We start from the raw sequence: 13,280 nt of genomic DNA, 5'->3' as shown, positions 1-13,280 counted from the left end.
GTTTTTATTTTGCAATTAAGCAAAGATAATCAAGCTCTTTCCAAAATTTTTATTCCAAGGCACAAAACTTGGACCGTTGGAGAGTATATTTAGTCTAACATATTTATGAAACAGGGGTACTAGTAAATGTGTTTTAAAAAGAAATTGAATTGAGTTAGATATGTGAACAACCCATCTAGATTCCACAAAGATTTACTAAATACCTACTATGTTCGAGGCTCAGTGCTAAGTGCTGGAGGTGGGGGTGGCATCTCGGTGGGGAGTAGAGTGCATGTACAGAAACAATGGGAGAGAAAGCTAGAAAATTAGGTCAAGGCCATATTGTGGAGGGGTTTGAATACCAGTCCGAGTAGTTAGGACTTTATTTGGTAGACAGTAGGGACCCATCGAAAGCCTTTGAGCAGGGGAGTGACATAATTGAAACTGTGCTTCGAGGCCCTAGGAAGATTAATTTGGCAGGAGCACTTAGGTCTCAAACTGCTCGTTGTTGCAGATGTCCCTCTCTTTTAACACCACCATTTCCTCCATTGATGCTTTATAGTAGCACAATCTCAGAAGAGGAATCAAAATCACAAATAACCCAACAGACAATGGCAGCTACAAATCCTAATATGCCACAATCTCAGAAGAAGTATCAAAATCACAAATTACCCAATGGGCAATGGGGAGAAGCATGGTGGATATAAGCAGGCTGCAGCTTGTGACTAAGACTGACTTTCACAGGAGAAGTTGTGTAAAAGATACAACCAAGGAGACAGATTGTCTCCATTAAGGAGTATTTATGAAAAGTATTTATAAAAAGACATGGACAAAAATTACATGGACTGAGAAGGTGTCAGGGTTTGTGATCAGTGGAGAGAGGACCCATACTGATGAAATCATTGATCTACCATCTTCTGAGAGTATGAATTGGAGTGGGTAAAGACTAGAGGTGGGGAGGCTATAGTGAGAGTCTAACGGAAAGAAAATGATCCGAACTAGGGAGGTTCTTGGGATACATGGACTATTTAGCTTTTCATCACCTGTAGTGGGTAGCACTGTGCCTAACATATAAGTGGGGGTGGGGTGGGGTTGGGCTGGGAGGAAAGGAGGGAATAAATATTCATATGGTGCGTACTATGTTCCAGACACCATGCTAAGCACTTGACAAATATTATCTCATTTGATTTTCACAACAATCCTGAGGGGTAGGTGCTATTATTACACCCATTTTAGAGTTTAGGAAACTGAGGCAGGCAGAACTTAAGTGACTTGCTCAGGATCATACAACGAATAAGTGTCTGAGGCTGTGATTTGAACTCAGGTCTTCCTGACTTTTGGCCAAGCACTCTTTCCACTGCTGCACCTATCAGCCTCTAATAGGTGCTCAATAGATGTTTACTGAATTGAGGCAACAGATGCAAAACAAATTGGGGAAATAGAATCTGATGAGGGATTAAGAGGATTTAGCAACTAAATGGATTGGGGAGGACTCTGAAGGAGGTAAAGGTGAACCTGAGGCTTTGAACCCGAGGTTTTTGAACTGGTGGTACCATTTATCAAAAAAGCAGAAATCAGGAAGAAAAAATTCGAGTAAAAAATTGCGAGTTTGGTTTTGGACATATGGTCACAGATTTAGAGTTGGGAGGGGTCTAAAAGGTCATCTAGAACACACCCCTCTCCTAGTCTCACGAGGGCTATCAATGTTGGAGTTAGCAGGACATTCCTCAGTTCTTGTAAGAGTTGTGAACTGGGGGAATACCCCCACTAACCAACTTTAAATACAAGTCTCCCTTGGCCTAATAAGTAACCAATTATAAGTAGAGATAATAGTATAACTGATTTAAGGTTGGCCCAAATGGCCAATTGACCCAAGAGGATTAATTGAAGGCACACTGGCTGCTTGGCAATAAAAGAAACAGCCTTGTCACTCAGTGTTTCATGCAAGTAGTCTAATTTAGCTTGCTTGACATCAACTCCCAGATTGTCAGCTAGATGGTGCAGTGGCTAGAGCAGTGGACCTGGGGTTAGGAAGATCTGAATTCACAGTCCAGCCTTAGATGCTTACTAGCTATAAGACCTTGGGCAAATAATTTTTTCAAATTTATTTATTTATTTATTTTTAGTTTTCAAAGATTTCTCCCCCTCCTCGCTCCCTCAGACAGCATGCAATCCGATATAGGCTATACATGTAAAATCATATTAAACATATTTCCATATTAGTCATGTTGTAAAGAAGAATTCGAACCAAAGGGAGGAATCATGAGAAAGAAGAAACAAAACAAAAAAAAAAAGAGAGAAAATGGCCTGCTTCAATCTGCATTCAGACTCCATAGTTCTTTCTCTGGATGTGGATAGCATTTTCCGTCATGAGTCTTTTGGAATTGTCTTAGGTCATTGCATTGCTGAGAAGAGCTAAGTCTATCAAAGTTGGTCATTGCACAATATTATGGTTTTTTGATTTTGCTCCCTTCACTCAGCATCAGTCCATGTAAGTCTTTCCAGGTTTTTCTGAAGTCCGATTGGGCAAATCATTTAACTTCTGTCTACCTCAGTTACTTCAACTGTAAAATGGGGATAATAATAGCATCTGCCTTGCAGGATTGTTGATTGTAATCATTGTTACAATATTGCTGCCGTTATTGTGTACAATGTTCTCTTTGTTCTATTTGCTTCACTTTGCATCAATTCATATAAGTCTTCCCAGGTTTTTCTGAAACCATGATTGAGATCAAATGAGATATTTGTCAAGTGCTTAGCATAGTGCCTGGCACGTATTAGGTGCTGTAAAAATCCTTATTGCCTTTCCTTCTCCCTTCCCAAGTTGAACCTTTTGTAAAAACCTCAAATCACCCTGGCCTCTAGAAGACTGCCCTAGCTTCTAGAAGAATAGTCTACAGACATTTTTGATCATACACCCCTTAGTAAGTTCTTAGCAAGTTCTCCAATGTTTACTTATTATTCATTAATTCATTTATTCTTCTCTGTGTGTATCTATATAACTATGTGTCTGTCTATGTATGTATCTAATCAATCTATTTATTTACTTATTTATAGCCGTTATAAACTATGGGTTCGTTTTCCCAACTTCGTTGGCAGATGGGATTCCCAGAACTAGGGTACTAGGGACAACTCCCCTCCTAGGTTCTAGGGATATCTCTGAGAGGCAGTGGGGTCTCTAATGCTTGGGCTCTCATTCTAGAGTGATCTCAGTGTGAATATCCAGTGATTGTTGCCCCAATATAATCTAATCAATTAACAGCAACAAGCTTTTACAAGCGGATATTTGTTGAAACAAGCAAAGTACATCCTCCCAAACTGGGCATATTCTTCCCTCTAGTACTTTAGGAAAGTGGACTCAGACTTAATGTAGTACAAATTTCCGAGTGTGGCATAGCAACTAGATGAGTTCTTCCCTGACTGTTACACATGGAATCTTTACTTTTGGGTCCCCTCACTGCTGGGTTGGGTCAAACAGGTCACTTCTCAGGGCTGGCTCCTTCCTGTACTTGGCCACTGAACATCTGGTGACTCTTCCTGCCTTTCAAGATTGCACAAAATCCTGTACCAGAGGAAAGAAGACACAAACAGGAGGTGGTGCTATTCCAAACATGGGCTTGCTTAGGAGGTCATGTGCTCATAAGCCATTCTGGTTGTGGGAAAAGGCACATCTCCTCCTCCTCTCCAACTCCTTGGACCTTTGGAGCTCAGAGAATCATTGTTATACCTTCCAGCCAGCAGGAAGAGAAGAGAGAGATTTGGCATGTTGATGCTTTTTGTACACAGTAGCCAATTAAAAGGTACTCCAGTATCACATAGTAAATAAAATAGAAATAACCACAGAATGCCTGCACATACTCTAATGTGGAAGCAGGACCCACATTCAGCTTTTCAAGGAACAGGCTCCTCAAGCATTCACCTGGACTGCTACCAGGCAGGGCAGACCATGCAGGATCTGATATGAAGAACTTGGCCCCTCCTTTCCAAATCATCACAGCCTTTCAGAAATGGGTTCCCCAAAATGAATTGGCACCAGGCAGAGCTGCTTTTGCTTTTCAACAGGACTGGGCATTTATTATCCACCTCCTCTCCTTTTACATATACATATTATACATGTACCACTGCATGACTCACTTTGTCCTACCCAAAATGAAAAGGTGGGGAGTGGGGACTGTTATCCCCCAATCTTTGTCCCAAAGTGCCGAGACCACCCTCCAAGGGGAGTGCGCCACAGCCACTAGGTAAATCAAGAGGCAGGGATTGGCTGTGCTGGAGGTAGGTATAATTTTCTCAATGGCTTCTATGTAGCTGCTGCTATGGGTGTCTGGTTATAACTGCCCTGAGGATAGCTATTCCAAAAAAGGGGGTAGCATAGTGGGGTGGGAGATTGTATAGCAATTGATAGTGGGGAGCGTGGGGGAGTGTTGGACTATAATGGGTGAAGGGTAGGTTCAGTTATATTGGAGATAAGACTCATGTTGCCCAGCCCTAGTTATGATTCTGAGATATATTATGTGACTTGACTATTTGGAGACCAAACTCTACCCAAGAAAACAACTACGTAAGATTATTTTGTAATTCCTCAGACCAGAATCTGGCAGAAGGTCTAACTACGTCTCTCCCCTATTTAGTAAGCTTCCCTAGGATCAAATATAAACTATTTGGCATTTAAAGCCCTGGCTTGAGCCTACCTTTCCAGGATTTTTACACATTACCCTTCATTGTACACTCTATTTTCCAATCAGATTGGTTCATTTTCTGTTTTCCATACATGACATTCATTTTCCATCTTTTGTAAGCTGTTCTCCCATGCCTAGAACATATTCATTCCTCAGTTACATCCCATTGTTGCATCCCTATCTTATTGCCTAACTGCCAACAGGCAGTTCCTACAAGTGCCCTGTCTTGATTCCTCTAGATCAGGGGTGGAGAACTTACAGCCTTGAAGCCACATGTGGCCCTTTAGGTCCTCAAGTGCAGCCCTTTGAGGGAATCCAAAATTCAGTCTAAGGGCCACACTTGAGGACCTAGAGGGCCACATGTGGCCTCGAGGCTGCAGGTTCCCCACCCCTGCTTTAGATGCTTGAGCTCTCTTGCACACAGAAATCACTTTGTATATGCAGGGTGTCCCAAAGGTCTTAGTGCAATTTTAAGCTACCCTATTTTAAGCTATTAAATCTGAAAACTGCACTAAGACATTTGGAGGACGCTATATTTTGTACTTACTTATCTGTGTACTTGTTTTTGCTCATCACTTCCTAAGGGCAGACTGTTTCCCTGTTTGTTTTTCTGTCCCTAACACCTCCCACTGTGCCTGGTCTATGGTAAACACCAAATAAATGCTCCTTGAATGAATGAATGAGTGAAATATGATCAATGGTGGTACAAGCTAATTGAAAACACAATTAAAAGACCAAGTTTTATTTGAGGAGAAAAAATGAACTTAGTGCGATCTCTATTGGGAGAAATCAACTGGTAAAATTTTCCATTACTTCCTATTCCTCTGAGGAGTAGTAAGTAAATAAAATCAACATTCTTAGTTTCTTACCTTGGGTCAGGGAGAGAGATTATTTGTAAGGCTGAATTAGAAATATTAGATAGGAATCCACATGGACACAGATAAATTGACAATAGAAATTAGGGCATGGAGTTTATTCCACTTAGTTTTTTTTCCCCTCGACTTTGTAGTACCAAGTAATTTATTTATATGCTTTGGGATCATTTAGCCCTTTCAAGGAAAGATCAGCCAGAATCACTGCCAAGGGAGCCTTGGTTTGGATTTTTAACAAATGTACAGTTCTGTGACTGTTTCAATCCAGTCCCTGAAATTGGGTTAAAAAGTTCGAAATAGTGTCTGGCACTTGCAGGGATTTTTTTTCATGGCCCACAGAGATCAGTGAACACTATAAGAACAACACCAACACAGAACTATTTTTGAAAGGTGTAATGGTGTCACCAAAAAAAAAAAAGTAAGTAAAAGGTATCATCACTCTGGATTAAGTAAGAATGTGAGATGTCAGGCGAAAGGCATTGAAATAAATGGAGTATATAATAGTTGCCAGAAAATTATTAAGTTTATAACTAACAAAAGTGAAAATGATTAGTCCTTGGCCCCTACCCGGGCTCAGCTAATTTAGAGCATTGAAGTGGAGGCCTGTTTCTATTGGCACCTGGGATGCAAGCAACGGATCACAGTTGTGGAAACAGCTCTTTCTCATCAGATGCCAACCATAATTTGGGTTTGCTGGATGGTTTGCAAGAGAGAGCAGAGGAAAGGGAGGGGAGAGGCTGAACAACTTGCTTGCTGTCCGATGGACAGGCTTCCATTTTAGAAAATGTTCACACCCTTCTCCCCTACCTGCAGCCCCACTATGATCTTTTAGAGGACTCTGTTTGCTCTTGGGGTACAAATGGAGTGTGAAGGAGAAAACCACAGGGGGGAAAACAACTCTGCTCAGTGAGGAAATGTTTCCACCCTAAAACAGATGTGGAAAGATCTCAGAAGGGACAAAAGCTCTCCCTAACAGGCAAAGGCCAGGAGACGACCCAGATGGAGGAATGCGTCTGGCTCCATTGAGCTTAGCACATGGAACCACAAAGCAGTCCCTTGGGCTTGGATAGGAGGCAAATTTATTTACCACCAATGGAAATTAAGTTTTCAAGAGATGCAGCAGCTGTTGTAATCACTATCCAGCTGGGGTCCAAACAGCTGAGAGTCTAGGGATGCTGACTGCCATCTGGTAAAACCTGGCCATGCATCCAGGCAGTCAGTAGGCACATCTGTTCCTTCTGTAAGAGGAAAGCACTACCATGGCAAGCTTTTTTAAGCTAGTTGCCTCCAGAGGGACCATGAGCACCAATGGGACAATGGAGTCAAGGGCGCAGAAGCAAATGGACAGAAACAGAAAATGGTATAGTGCCAACATTCTAAAGCCCATCTCTATGTGGAGGAGTCAACAATTATGCCATAAAGGTTCTCAAAATAAACTATTTGTTTCCCCTTTTTTTCTTTATGCTAGACTGTGGTGCCTTGAATTCCATTACTGGTACTTGAATATCCTCTATTTTCATGTGGATAAGTTAATTACTTGAAAGTTTTAAAAAACCAACAGCTTGGGGTTTTTCATGGACTGCAACCTCAGTATGTGTCAGCACTGTGATGTGGCAGACAGAATAGCTCATGTGATTTGGGGCTGCATGTAGAGGGGCATAGCTTCCAGGAATAGGGAGGTGTACTCTGCCCTCATCAGGCTTCATCTGGAGTATTGTGTTTAGTTTGGGGTGCTTTAGTTGAGGAGGGAAATTAACAAACTGGAGAGGGTCCAGAGGAGGGTGACCAGGATGGTCAAGGGCCTTGAGTTCATGTCATATGAGGACCAGATGTAGGAAATGAATATGTTTATCCTAGAGAAGAAAAGACCAGGGGAAGGCATAGGGAGGAACATGATCATTGCCTTCAAGTATCTGAAGTACTTTCAAGTGGAAGAATGATTAGACTTTCTTCATTGGGTCCCAGAGGACAGAACCAAGAGCAATGTGTTTTGGTTATAAAGAGGATGACAGGACAGGAAAAAACGAACAACAACTTGCTAACAGTCAGAGCTGTACAAAAATGGAAAGGGCCACCTCAAGTGGTGATGTGTTCTCTCTATATAAAAGTCTTTAAGAAGAGGCTGGATGACCACTTGACAGGTATATTATAGCTATGTCATGGACCCCTTTGGTATAGTTAATACTATTAACTATATGGTGGGGATTACTTTTTGTATATGGGTCAGACTAGATCACTGCTGAGGTTCCTTCTAACTCTCAAGTTCTGTGAAGTAATCTGAATATGACTCAGGAAGACTCAGGAAATCTCATAGATTTAGGGCTAGAGAGCATCTAGTCCCATCCCCTCAATTGACATAGGAGGAAACCAAGGTACAGAAATATAAAGTGACTTGCTCAAGGTCACACAGATAGTAAGTAGCAGTGGTGGGACTTGAACCCTGATCTGATTCCGATACTATTGCTCTTTGCTTTGTACCAATATTAAAAGGAATACCTTTAGAATGGGGCTTCTTAATCTTGGGTTCATGGATACCTAAGTGTTCTAGGTATAGATTTCAGGGGGTCTGTGAACTTGAATGGGAAAGAGGTTTTGATAACTATACTTTAATAGAATTTGTTTCCTTTGTAATTCTATGTGTTTATTTTTTGTGTTTAAATCCATTTCTTTAATAAGGTGTCCATAGGTTTCATTAGATTGCCAAGGGGCCCATGACATAAAAAAGATAAAAAATCCCTCCTCTACAAAGTTTTCTTTTTCTAACTAGGCCTATTTTGTGTAGCACTAGAAGGCAGAAGTAGAATCAATGGGTAGAAATTACAGAGAGGTTATTTCTGCTTAATATAAAGAAGAGATTCCTTAAATGAGAGCTGTTAAACATAGATTGTATTCCTTGAGGTTGATTGATCACTGTAAGGGATGTCATAGAATCGATCACCGTTTTGGACTGATTGGACTAGTTGAACTATAAGGTCTCTTCCAAAGTAGGTAGGACAGGTAGATTTTTAGATAGATAGAGAATCAGAGAATGTATTATAGATACTACAAATTATATTTTAAGGATATTAGTGTGTCTAATGGAGGGCGTATATAGGAGGTAATGTAAGTAGAACTCCTCTGTTTTAAAATTCTATACCTGTATTCTTCACCAGAACTATTAGTCATTTTTTTCTGTGGATATGTTTTTATTATCTAAATCAGGATCTTTTAGCTTTGGCAATAGTATATCTTGTCAGAATATGTCCAACAACCCTTAGTCTCATAGACTCTTTGAAAACAAAAATATAAATTTATTAATTGTACAAAATGCAAATATACACTGATCACATTGGGGAAAATTTTCACTCAGAGTCAAATAGGTAACACTATTAATCAAAATGGGAATTAGATCAACACTGAAGAACTTAGATTTAACAATATGTAAGTATAGGAAAAGCATTGTCTCAGTTATTGGAATATAAAGACTATAAAGATGGCAAGCTTCACCCTATCTCCTCCAGTCTTACTAAGTGAAGCTCCAGGGTAATATGCATCACACTAGTATTTTCTGCCAGGGGCACAATGGGAGTTGAAAAGAATTTACTCACATCAACCAAAATATCAGCAGGCCTGAGGATTTGCTACTGTAGGGGAAGCAATTCTGTTTAAAAGAGATTTGACTTAAGGGAATCTTGCTTTGCTCTCTTGGTATGGCTGTGGTCTGACTCACAAAAGAGCTAGAATAATGCTAATTCTAGATCCACAAAAGGCTACATAGCTGCTGAAATTTGGTAGAGACCCAATGGATGGCAGCATAGTGGAGAAAGAAGCCTAACGTTACCTCAGAAGACACCATAGCATGTGATATCAGGACCTCTGCAGGGAAACAACAAGCAGCAGTTCAATGGCAGTTGGGATACAATCCTAGGAACATGAGACATTGAGGCCATGAATGTTTCTTCTTCCATCAGTTAGGTAGAAATCTGTGAGAGATCATGGGTGAGATTTTCCTAAACTCTTCTGTTCAGCTAAATATTTTTGATTTGTGTTAATATGATCTCTGTTTTGATTGGGTGAGAGCTTATTGGTTGTGGTTTTGAATTGATGTGGACCAAAATTATTCCTTGAACTTTGATGATCTTTCGGGGGTTCATATTTGAAGAGAACCTGGGTTACATAATAGTAGCTTATATTATACACATATAGTTAGGCAAAGAAGCCATATACACAAATGAAAAGTATCAAAGTTAATGTGAAGACATATGTAACCATAAACAGATAGAAATTGGGGATGTTGCAACTTGCAGGTAAGATACCAAAAGGAAGATAGAATAGAGAAATAAACATGCTTTTTCATGGGTTCTTTTGAATCATCATTCTTGATGAGCTGTGAATGAAACTCCTTTTTAAGAAGAGAGGGTAAGGCAGACAAAGAGAGAAAAAAGAGAGGAAATTAAAGCTTCAAAAAGTTAAGTGATTTCACTTGAGGTTACATAGCTCATAATTTTTGAAGCTGTGATTTGATTTGAAGATTTTGGATCCCAAGTCCTGTACTATGTCATACTACCTCCTCTGAGACAAACTTAATATAAATGATCCCCTTTGAGCCCAAAAGTAAGGCTGCCATCAGGGAAAAGGAGAGAGAATAAGTGGTCTCTGAGCCCTTCTTCAAATGAATTCACCATTTCTATTCCTCAGTTTAAAATATTTTTTCCTTTTTTATTAAATATTTTATTTTCCCCAATTACATGTAAAAACACTTTTTGACATTTTTTTTTTACAATTTTGAGTTCCAAATTCTCTCCCACCCTCCCTACTGTCCCCTATCATGGAGAAGGCAAGCAGTTTGAGAAAGGCTGATAAAGGTCTACGTAACTGGTGGAAGAAGAAGCATTCAAGGCCTCAATATCTCATGCTCCTAGGATTGTATCCCAACTGCCTTTAAACTGCTGCTTATTGTTTCCCTGCAGAGGTCCTGATATCATATGATGTGCAATCATGCATGATATACTTCCATATTAGTCAGGCTGCGAAAGATAACATAGACAAAAAACCCCAAGAAAAAAGAAGTAAAAAAAAACCCCAGTCTGCTTCAATCTGCATTCAGAGTCCATCAGTTCTTTCTTTGGAGGCAGATAGCACTCTCCATTTCAGAATTGTCTTGGATCTTTGTATTGCTGGGAATAGCTAAGTGATTCCCAGTTGATCATTATACAATATTGCTATTACTGTGTACAATGTTCTTGTGGTTCTGCTAACTTCACTTTGCATCAGTTCATGTAAGTTTTTCCAGTTTTTTCTGAAAGCTCATCATTTCTTATAGCACAATAGTATTCCATTACAATCATACACCCATAACTTGTTCAGCTATTCTCCAATTGATGGGCATCCCCCCAATTTCCAATTCTTTGCTGCCACAAAAGAGCTGTTATATAAATCCTTTTCCTTTGATCTCTTTGGGGTACAGACCTAGTAGTGGTATTGCTGGGTCAAAGGGTATGTACAATTTTATAGTCATTTGGATGTAGTTCCAAATTGCTCTCCAGAATGGCTGGATTGATCCACAAATCCCCCAACAGTGCATTAGTGTCCCAATTTTCCCACATAAAATATATATTTTTAAAACCACATAGATCATTGAAACCCCCACCGGCAATCTCTCTATTTTCTATCATAAAGATATATAAGAAGTATGTTATTTGTTCTACTATATCTCTTTCTGCTCCTGATTGGGCTTGACAATATTTCTTTTTTCTACAGAAGCTTCTTCATAAAAGATCATTATAGAGAACCTGGTAATCTTCAAGGACTAGAAGAACTTTTTGCAGATGGAAAGGAAAGACATTTGGGGATACTATACGGCCTGTATTTTTGTCATATTTTGGCCTGAGGAATTATAATATAATCTTGCATAGTTTTTTCCCTCTTGTAGAGTCTGGTCCCCAAATGATAAATTCATTCAGCATATTTCAGAGCCAGCTAGGGCCAGGCAACTGGGGCCCTCAATGCAGTATAGAAACAACGGAGCTTAGCACTTCTTTAACAAGAATTATTAGTTAAAACAGGAAGCTACCAGGTATCAGGCTTTCCCCTTTCTATCAGCTACATCCCTAGTGAGTTCCTCCCAACCCAGCACCACTCTGCTTTCCTCTGCCCCCTTCCCCTTATTAGTGGAAACCTACCTAGATGTGGTTTTGAGATGTCCAGAGCTTCTTTCCCCTTTCCCCACCTCCCAAGAGGTCTTGTGTCCTAGAGGCTATCTCTAGAGTGTATTTCATGGTTCTTGCCCTGAGTAGCGTGATGGACCCTGAAGCTCCGAGGTAGATCCGCTGTGAGTGGACTAGGAGACTCCTACAACTCTGAAGGGGACTAGGCAAGCCTCTAATTGTTAGTTACTGATCTGGTGTGTCTTCATTCTAATCAGATTCTACCGCATTTGTATTCAAACAAGTGGGGTGCACTTTTCAAGCAAGAAAAACAATAGAGTCCATAGAGAAGCCCTGACAGACATGTAAGAGAGCTAAGAGAGATCAGCCAAAGGAAGTCAGATTGCTTGGGAATGACAAAGTGACTGAGAGGGGAAGAAGTGAAGGCGATGATCACAGACTGCTTTTTCTGGTTTGGGTGTGAGAGGGAGGAGAGATAAAGGACAATAGCTCCAGGGGACTAGTAGGATCAAGTCAAGTTTTTTTTTTAAATTATTATTATTATTATTATTGGGGGGATCTAGGCATGATTGGTAGGCAGCAGGGAAGAAGTCAGAAGACTTCTGAAAGGAGACAGTTGAAGCTATGAGTTCTCTGAGAGAGAGACCACAGAGAAAAGAGCAGCTGGCCAAGAGTTACATTTTAAGGAATAAACACAGATGGGAAAAGGGAGGAAGGAGAGTCAGCGAAGAAAACAGGAGCAGCTGGAGAAATAAAAGAATGAGGACAGTGTAGTGTGGACACTAGAGAAAGAGTTTCAAGGTTGGGGGGATAATCAACGGTGTTAAATTCTGCAGAAAGGTTGAAGAAAAGGTCATTGGATTTAGTGCTCATTATTGAAAGGGGCGATTTAATCCAGGGCTTTAGTGATCACAGGATATCTGCATCTCTCCAGCTAAAGCTCATATTTCTCAGACGAACTCTTGCCCCATTCGAGTTGATTTTATCATTTCCCCAGTTGCAAAGGATGTTTCTAAATTAGCAAAGATTGTAACTGAGAACAGACGTTACAATAAACGGAAAATAAACCGATTACCCCTTTGGGTGGGTCCTTTTCTGGGCTGAGGAAGTTAGTGAAGGGCTAAGCACAAAAACTGGCAGAGAGAAGCCGGCCTCTGCCTGTTTCTCAACCCCACCCCCTTCTCTTTCCGAGCACCAACTAAGACTGTGGAAGGCGGGCATGCGGCTTAAGGCGGAGTTGAAGGGGGCGGGGACAGAAAAACCCTAGAGGATTGGCTGGAGAAAGGAGGCGGGGCTTGATAAGCCAGGTGGACGGAGACCATCTCAAACCATAAATAAGGCGCCACATGGCAGGGGAAGGGAAGAACTGGCGGTGGGGAGAAGGGGAAGGGAGGGATTTAAAAAAAAAAGGCAAAAGAGAGCGCTAGAGATGTCGGCGCAGGCGCAATGTTGCATCCCACGGATCCAATTTCCTCTAGCTCCGCCTCTTTCTCGCGAGAGTACGGAGTCGGAGGCGGCGCCCTCCGGCGGCCGAGGGGGGCGGGTCCAGGGAAATGGGGCGGCTTCTTTATGATCCGCTACTCGCGGGGCGGCGGCGCGATTGA

This window comes from Trichosurus vulpecula, chromosome 1, assembly GCF_011100635.1.
Source record: "Trichosurus vulpecula isolate mTriVul1 chromosome 1, mTriVul1.pri, whole genome shotgun sequence".
NCBI lineage: Eukaryota > Metazoa > Chordata > Mammalia > Diprotodontia > Phalangeridae > Trichosurus > Trichosurus vulpecula.
The sequence above is the reverse complement of the archived record's forward strand: the minus strand, read 5'-3'. Positions refer to the sequence as shown.